The sequence below is a fragment of the Halichoerus grypus genome, chromosome 1 (genome assembly GCF_964656455.1).
Source record: "Halichoerus grypus chromosome 1, mHalGry1.hap1.1, whole genome shotgun sequence".
Lineage (NCBI taxonomy): Eukaryota > Metazoa > Chordata > Mammalia > Carnivora > Phocidae > Halichoerus > Halichoerus grypus.
The window spans coordinates 171,842,071-171,851,315 of NC_135712.1; the positions used below are offsets into that span (position 1 = coordinate 171,842,071).

The 9,245-nt window shown below is 34.6% G+C and overlaps 1 pseudogene; it reads right to left on the reverse strand.

Annotated features, from left to right (window-relative positions):
* Nucleotides 1–7,831: 7,831 nt before the first annotated feature.
* On the reverse strand, nucleotides 7,832–8,229 carry LOC118525057 (DNA-directed RNA polymerases I and III subunit RPAC2 pseudogene; annotated as a pseudogene).
* Nucleotides 8,230–9,245: the final 1,016 nt, after the last annotated feature.

Here is a 9,245-nt window from a genome sequence, read left to right on the forward strand (position 1 = left end):
TTTCTAGACACAGGGATTGTAAAATGAAAGGATAAGAACAGAGCTGGCTAGGGCGCCTGGGTGGCTCAGTTGGTTAAGCGACTGCCTTCGGCTCAGGTCATGATCCTGGAGTCCCGGGATCGAGTCCCACATCGGGCTCCCTGAGTCTGCTTCTCCCTCTGACCCTCCTCCCTCTCATGCTCTCTGTCTCTCATTCTCTCTCTCGCAAATAAATAAAATCTTAAAAAAAAAAAAAGAACAGAGCTGGCTTTTCATTTTTAAAATAATTTGCAAGACTATAAACTCTGTGGTGTATTAATTTTCCTAATCCTGTTAATAGATTATTTAAAATTAAATGGATTTTCATCTTTAAATATTTTGAAGAGGTGGATACAATGTCTGGAAGCATTTCTCAGAAAAAAATTTTGGTTTTCCTTACAAATGTAGTAAGCAGCAATGTATAAATACTAAATATATCATAATTTAGGAAGAAGAGCTACAGGCTATTTTCTGTTTCAACTGGAAGTATGAAGAGTTGGATTTTTCCCTGAGGAGCTAATTATTCGCTGAGATTACTATGGTAGCAGATTTTACAAGAAGTTCAAGATCTCTGTAAATAGTCATAAAAAAAACTATAGATGTCATTTAAGTGCAACACTGAAACCATATAAGCCAGTTCATTTTTTTAAATGGCTGACTACATAAATGGTTAACTATGAAGAATTTTTTAATTAAAAAGTTATATAGTCCTGGGGCACCTGGGTGGCTCAGTCAGTTGAGCGACCAGCTCTTGATTTTGGCTCAGGTCATGATCTTGGTGTCCTGAGATTGAGGCCCGCATCGGGCTCTGGGCTCAGCAGGGAGTCTGCTTGAGGGTCTCTCTCTCCTTCTCTCTCTAAAATAAATAAATCTTTAAAGAAGAAAAAATTATACAGTCCTATGAAGTAATATTTGAAATTGTTCTGATTCTCTAGTTCCTTGGATGAAAAGTCGGTAATATTTTATAATTTTCCAATTGGCATATCAAGTTCATAGTCTTTCAAAGATGATATCTTTATTTGTAAGGTACTAAAAGTTGGAGTAATGATCATCCATAGGACAAAGTATATGTCTTTAAATATTATCTTTGGGAATATTCCATGGTATCATATGTGTTTTCATGAGGTTCTTATGTTTTTCCTTCAGTATATATCCTGTAATGGACATTTCTATTTCTTGCCTCTGTGACCAGCATCTATTCTCTCTTTAGGTAAGAGAACCAGGTTTTTTTTTTTTTGCAGGAGGGAACTACTCCTCCCTTCCAATCAGTCTGTAAAATTTGGGTGTCAGTCTGTATAGTTTAGGTGGGCCTGAGTCCATCTTCTGACTCCAAAGAGCATAAAAACTCAGATTGGACCAAGGAGAAAACTGATATGCTATGGCAAGGATGGGTGCATGATCCAAACCAGGTCATGATGAGGGAGCATCAGTCCTGGCACATTTTGCCGGAACTTCTGGAAAGAGGTGCTTTCTCTCCACTAGGGTTGCTAAGCTAAAAGGACGTAAGTGGGAAGTTTCTATTGTTCATATTTGCCACAATATGGATAGAGCTTCCCTGAGAATACTGTGGTATCAGAAAAATGGAAATGGAAAAAGAGAGTGTTCTGATTATCTTTTGTATCCTCGGATCTCCTATACCTATAGCTATACCTGAATTGCCTGGCTATTGAGCCACTCTTACCTTATTTGGCTTAAACTAGTTTGAATTATGATGTGTCATTTACCAAGAAGGCTGGAAAGTTTAGATTGGACCACTGTACTATGGCTTATAGTAAGTGATTTAATAATCAGATACAGTTTTACTAAGGTGAAGCCTATGTATTTTTATGGAAGGGATTATTGTATGTATTTTTATGGAGGGGATTATTGAGTTAATTATCTTGACAATTCAAAAAAATCTTTAATTACTTACCTATTTTCCACTGAATTATTTGTGTTTTTAAAGTTTTAAATAGCAGAACAATTTAGCCTTGATTAATATTAATCTTCAATGGACAAAAGGAAAAGAGCAGCAAGATAAAGCATAAAGAGCACAAGGTTAAGAGTGAGAAAATGAATTCTGCTCAGCAGGTTTAAAAGAGAATATTCAAAAAGAATTGGGAAGAGTTCTAATAGGCAACTGGCATAAGACACAGAAGTCTGGATCAGCAGACGTTCCAAGCCTACTTCGGTGTGCTTTTCATTCCTCTCCATTCTCTTTAATATGCTTTTACATCTTGGTGATATCTTAATTATTTTTTAAATCATTAGCATGATTTCCTACACATTTTTTTTTGTTTTGTTTTAGAACACTTTTACAGTCTCCTTTTGTGATGTGGATTTAATAAATTAGTTAGAGCTGGTATTCTTTATTACCCCACTCTTTGCTATGCAGAATTTATATAATTTGGGGGTTACCTATTATTTTGTCTCCTAATATTGTGGAAATGATGTAAGGAATCTCAGTGATATCTTTGACCTAGAAAAGTGAGAGCTACTTGGAATCATCTGGGAACATTTTCCAGTTCTAATTAAATAGTGCTATAACAATATCGATCTTCTGTGAGACAAGATCCTTAGATCTCTGAAAAGAGATATCAAAAACTTACCTCTTTTGCCTGTCTTGGCAATGGACCCTACTGTGCTTTTTATGAGATGTGGTTTATGTATACCTTTATAGGTATATACATACACACACACATAGATATCTTTATATATAGATACACATATAGGTGTATATATATATTGGTATATACATATAAATTGGTGTATATATATATATATGGTATATATATATAAAGGCATAGGTATAGGTATATACATAAATAAAATAAGATATCTTTTATATGTAAAGGTATATGTATGCATATGTGTGTATATGTATAAACACACACATACCCTTTTATAGCTTTTTATATGTATATACCTTTTCATATGCTACTCCTTTGGATAGGGTTTGTTATGTGACCTTGTCTGCCTATATGTAATAATACAAAGAAAGTATCTTCAGTACTAGATGTGTCTCTCTTTTGTCTATTTGTCTATTGCCTGCTGACCACTTGGAGGTCAAAACTACTGAGCAGTGCCTATTATTAGTAACAGGTTCTATTCCTGTTTTTTTCACTCTGTGGCTATATGACCTTGGGTGAGGCACTTTATTTACTTGGGTATTTGCCACAAAGATATCTTCAACTCTAAATATTTTATTCTCTCAGAATGTTTTAGGTCATTCTAATATTAACACCAGAAATATTTTGGGCTGAAAAATGTGAGTATTCATATAATTTCAGTTTCTTTAACATATTGCTTTTGCGTAGTTATCTAATGTTGCTCTCCATACCCTTGGGGAGCCAAGTACGCTGCATTAATGTAGACATTCTAACTAGAGAGAAAACTCAGTAATTATTTATCATTCTGTGGGTTTACAAGTAACATTCCAGTGGATCAGAGCCCCTTCTGAGACATTTTGTTTATTTTTGATACAAGTTGTCCTTTATATAACTGCCACCTTGAATTCTCTTACCTTGTTAATCTCCTAATTTGAACTGTAACAGGTTCTTTTAATGTTGCCACTTGTTACAGAGATAGACCAGTTCCTGATAATAACTTGTACAGATTGGTGACATGTTTGAAAATAACATAGCATCTCTTAGAAGAGTGCTGTCTTCTGATTGCATCATTGATTTTTTTCCTCCTGCCATTCTGTTTCTTACCAAGTATACTGTGAATTTCTTATCAATATTATCAGGGATATATGAGAAACCTAGCATTCCTCTGGGAATATTATTTATTATTATTATTATTCTCTCTAAAAACACAATGGAAAAAGAGGTTCTATAATTTCACACAGTCTTTCAGAGTTAAAATACTAAAGAGTTGTAGCACAATTATATGTTCTAGCTGTAAAACAACCACTTGATAATCTTAACATTAATTAATAATCTTAAATATTAAAATAAATAAGAGACTTTCAAAATTAGTATCACTAAATTGGCATCATAAATTAGTAATTATGACTTCGAGGTTATGAATGATACATATTTAAGGACAATTAATGAACAAAATCTTGTTGTGTATTCTATGCAAGATTTAATATTAGCTAAGATAATCCAATTCACTGGAGTAGGAACCTTACCTTCGTCAACATTTGCTTTATACTTAGAATGCTAAGGCTAAATGGGACCTTATCCAATTTCTGTGTTTCATAGATGATGAAACTGACTAAGGGGTAAATGACTTAGCTAAAGTGAAATAGTGATGGAGGTAAGATAAACTCACAGATCTTGTAATAATCACTTATTTATTAAAAAGTAACTCATAAATGAACAACAATTCTTCCCATTCTTGAAACATTTTAAAGTATGTATCTTTGGGAGTCTCCTTTATTTAATGTTTTAGTGACAAATTCAAAACAATAATGTTCAATTCAAAGGTAAAAAAAGATTAGTTTGTAACCAAGCTAACGTAGATATCAGTCTATGCTTAAAGTTCACGTGTTCAAAAAGGAAAGCCAAGGAGTCTTTGGTACTTTATATTTCTTTCCCCTATATCTAGGAAGGTTGGTCATATTTCTTCAGGCGTGTAAGAGCTGACATATATTTTAATGATTTTGTTCAACATGAAATAACAAGGAACTAGGGGATGAATCCTAAAGAAGGGTAATATATAATACAGACATAAAAAGTATGATTTAAAGGGATCTTTTATAGTGTTGTTTGATTGTTTATATTGTGGATACTGTTATTTAATTAGCATTTTGTTTTTAAGCTTCTAAATTTAGTATAGCACTTAAAATCATTTTCTATCTTTGTGTGATTATCTGTGCATAGATGTGTTTTTATGTTGGTTCTAACTGTGGTAAACAAAATAATATATACTTAAAGTAGCCTAAATATTTTTTTAAAGTGTAAGTGGATTTTCACAAAGTGAATACACCTATTTCATCACCACCCAGGTGAGAATAAAACATCATCATTCTTGAAACCCTCCTCATGCACCCTCCCATGCCCAGAATCAACAATTATCCTGACTGCTATCATCATTAATTAGTTCTTCCTGTTTTTGACCATTACATGAATGGAGTCTTACCCTTTGTACTCTTTTGTGAATATTATAGTTTATATTATGTGTGAAATTCATTCATGTTGTCACATGTGGTTGTAACTTATTTATTTTCATTATTGTATAGTATTCCGTCACATGAATACACCACAATTTATTTACCTTTTCTATTGCTAATGGACATTTAGGTTGTTTGGTTATATAAATAGTGCTTCTATGACCATCATCCACAGGTCTTTTGGTGCACAAATGTGTATGCATGTCTGTTGAGTAAATACAAAGAAGTGAAATTATTGGGTCATAAGGTAGATGTGTATTCAGTTTTTGTAAATACTGCTGAACAGTTTTCTAAACTTATACTTCCTAACAGCAATATGAAAATTGTAGTTGTTTCTCAACCTCATCAATCTTTGGCATTTTCAGTCTTTTAAATATTGCCATTCTGGCAGTTATGTAGTAGTATTTCATTGTTGTTAAAATTTGCTGTTAATTTCATTGTGGTTAAATTTGATAACTAAAAAATACCCCTTTGCAAACATTTATTAGCCATTCATATATATACTCTTTGGAAAGTGCCTATTCAAGTTTTTTTGCCCATTTTTTCTATTATCTTACTATTGTTCTTTATAGAGTCTTATATATGTTATTTACAAATTCTATATATATATATAGAGAGAGAGAGAAAAATAACTTTTTCTGCTCTGAGGTTTGCCTTTTAAATATCTCTTTTGATGAACAACAGTGTTTAATTTTAATGCAGTTCAAGTCATCAATTTTTTTCTTTATGGTTACTGCTTCCTTTGTATTGTTTAAAAATCTTTGCCTGCTCCAAGGTCATGAAAGTATTTTCCTGTGATATATCCTATACCTTTATAGTATTACTTTTATAATTAGATCTACAATTAAATCAAGTCGTCACATAAATGTGAGACTGTTTCTGTTCTCTTCCATTGGTGTATTTGTTTATCCTTAGGTCAAAACACACTATCTTAATTACCATAGTTTTTCATAGGGCTCAGTGTCTGGTAGCATAGGTCCTCCAGCTTTGTTCTTCTTCAAGATATTCCTGAAGGGAGGATTCTGGGTGATGGTAGAGTAGCTAAATGTCAGGAATCTGTGTTCTTGTCTAGACAGCAATTGTACTACTGGAATCTGTCTGATGTAACTACAGATGCTTTATTATGTTTCACTTTATTGTGCTTTGCAGGTACTGTTTTTAACAAATTGAAGGTTTGTGGCAATCCTGAGTCAAGCATGTCTATTTGGCATATTTTTCCAATAACATTCTCTTACATCATGTCTCTATGTCATGTTTTGGTAGTTCTCACAATATTTCAGACCTTTTCATTATTATTATATTTGTTATAGGGATCTGTCATCTGAAATTACAACTCACTGAAAGCTCAGATGTTAGTGATTTTTTAGCAATAAAGTATTTTAAAATTAGGGTATGTACATTTTTTTTAGATATAATGCTATTGCACACCTAATAGATTACAGTATAGTGTAAACATATTTTTTTTATGCTTTGGGAAGCCAAAAAATTCATTTGACTTATTTCTTTGTAATATTTGCTTTATTGCAATGGTCTGGAAATGAACCCCCGATATCTCTGAGGTATGCCTGTGTTTTGGAACTCTAGAGTGTGTTGAAGGCTTGTTACCTCCAGGGTAAGTCTTAGATGGTAAATTGTGGTTAGTTTGGCTCATTTTAGCTCCAGCACAGTACCATCTACCCATCATCCATTCCTAACCATTCTTGAAACAACCTGCACATAGTCTGCAGGAGCCAGGGTTGGCAAAAAGGACACTGTCCTCCAAATATTTGGGATCTGTACCCTGATCACTGCTGTTTCTGATCACAGGTGTGCAAAGAAACAGGTGGCCACTGCTATTGCACCTCTCCTCATTGTTGTAAGCCCTTCCTCCTCTGGATATAGTGACTTCCAGGGGATTTCATTTTTCTCTTTTTCCCTTTTTTGGGAGCCAGGCACTAAATATTATAACATTCAAGAGCAACTGCATATACGAGGAAAATTAGGAAGTGATTCCACATGTCTAGGGAAAGATGCACGTTCGTTAAAGATCTGAGAAGACCTTAAGTTTACAGTTCAGGCTGATCCTTGGCATAGAAGCAGCCTACAACAATAAAAACACAAACACAAAAAGCAAAAATAAAAAAACAGCAAGACTTGGAAAGGGGGAGAATCTGATTTCTAGAGTTACCACATCATTAGATTCAAATGTCCAGTTTTCAACAAAAATATCACAACGCATACAAAGAAATAGGAAAGTATGACCCATCCAAAGGAAAATAACAAATCAATAGAAACTGTCTCTAAAAAAGATATACTTGGATATTCTTGGATTTTTGAATTTCTGTATAAAATTTACAAGGAGCTAATTTATGTTATCCATTTATGTTTTAAAAACGCTGAGATTTTGATTTGGGTTACACTGAATCTATAGACTAACTTAGAGATAATTAATATATTACTATATTAAGTCTTCCAGTCCATGAGCATTGTATAATTTTTCATTTAATAAGATTTTCTTTTTTCTTTCTTTTTCTTAGTTTAAATAAAAGAGGGAATTTATTAGATGAATACAAAGGTTCTTGGGGGGATTCCAACAGCTGTAATGGCCTAATAGCTAGAAGCACACCTTTCTGAAGGACAGATCATGTTGTAATCACAAACTTCTACTTCTGGGTTTTGCAAGATCATGAAGAGAATATCCTAGAGAACAGTCCTCCCTATATAGTGCATAAGGGACTAGAATGTGGATTCATTTCTGCTTGCTTTTTGATCCTTATATTCCTTTATTCTGGCCTATTTGTCAAGCACGTGTTGGCAGATATTCATGAGCCCATTCAGACCTCTCCAAAATGGTTCAACAGCTGGAAGAGCACCTCAAGTCTGAATATGTAAATTGATTTTGCTCTCTGAAGAATGGGTTGTAGTGTAACTACAAAATTCCACTTCCAGATTCTTCATGATCATGTAACAAAGAGAATTCCTAGGGTATGGTCCTCTTTGTGCAATACAAATGTCATACAGTGTCTATCTCTTCCAGCTGCCTGGGCTGTTTCCAGGGCTGTCCTCCTCTAGCTTTTAGCCACTGAGGTCTTCAATCCAGTTATTTTTCTCTCCAGCTCCTGATTCTTTTTCATCGCGTGGCAGGGGTGGGGGGGTTGCCTCTTCTGGGATCCTCTGGTGGTGCTGGCTGATTGGAGGCTTTAACCCATATCATGAAACATGTGGGAGAGGCAGCTAGTAAGGTTTTCTTTATCTCAATGTTTTTAATAGGATTTATTTTTAGAGCATTTTTAGAGTCACAGCAAAATTGAGTAGAAAGTACAGAGAGGTCTCATGTATCCCTGGCCCAACACACTCACAACCTCTCCCACTATCAACACTTTTTTTTTTTAAGATTTTATTTATTTATTTTATTTTATTTTATTATTTATTTTTATTTTTATTTTTATTTTTTCTAAAGATTTTATTTATTTATTTGAGAGAGAGAGAATGAGAGAGAGCGAGTACATGAGAGGGGGGAGGGTCAGAGGGAGAAGCAGACTCCCTGCTGAGCAGGGAGCCTGATGCGGGACTCAATCCAGGGACTCCAGGATCATGACCTGAGCCGAAGGCAGTCGCTTAACCAACTGAGCCACCCAGGCGCCCTATTTATTTATTTTAGAGAGAGAGCATGCATGAGCAGAGAGGGGCAGGGAGGAGGGAGATGGGAGAGGAAGAGGGAAAGGGAGAAAAAATCTGAGGCAGACTCCACACCGAGTGCAGAGCCCGACTACAGTGAGATCATGACCTGAGCCAAAACCAAGAGTCAGCCTCTTAACCAACTGAGCCACGCAGGCACCCCACACTATCAACACTTTCAACCAGAGTGGTACATTTGTTACACCTGATGAACCTACATTGACCATCATTATCACCCAAAGTCCATAGTTTACATTAGAGTTCACTCTTGATCTTGTACATTCTGGATTTTAACAAATGTGCAATACCTGTGTCCACCATTATTATATCATACAGAAAACTTTCACTGTCCTAAAAATCTTTTATGCTCTGCTTGTTTATCCCTCTCTCCCTGCTAACCATTGGCAGCCACTGATCTTTTTACTACTTCTATAGTTTTGCCTTTTCCATTATGTCATATAGTTAGAATCAT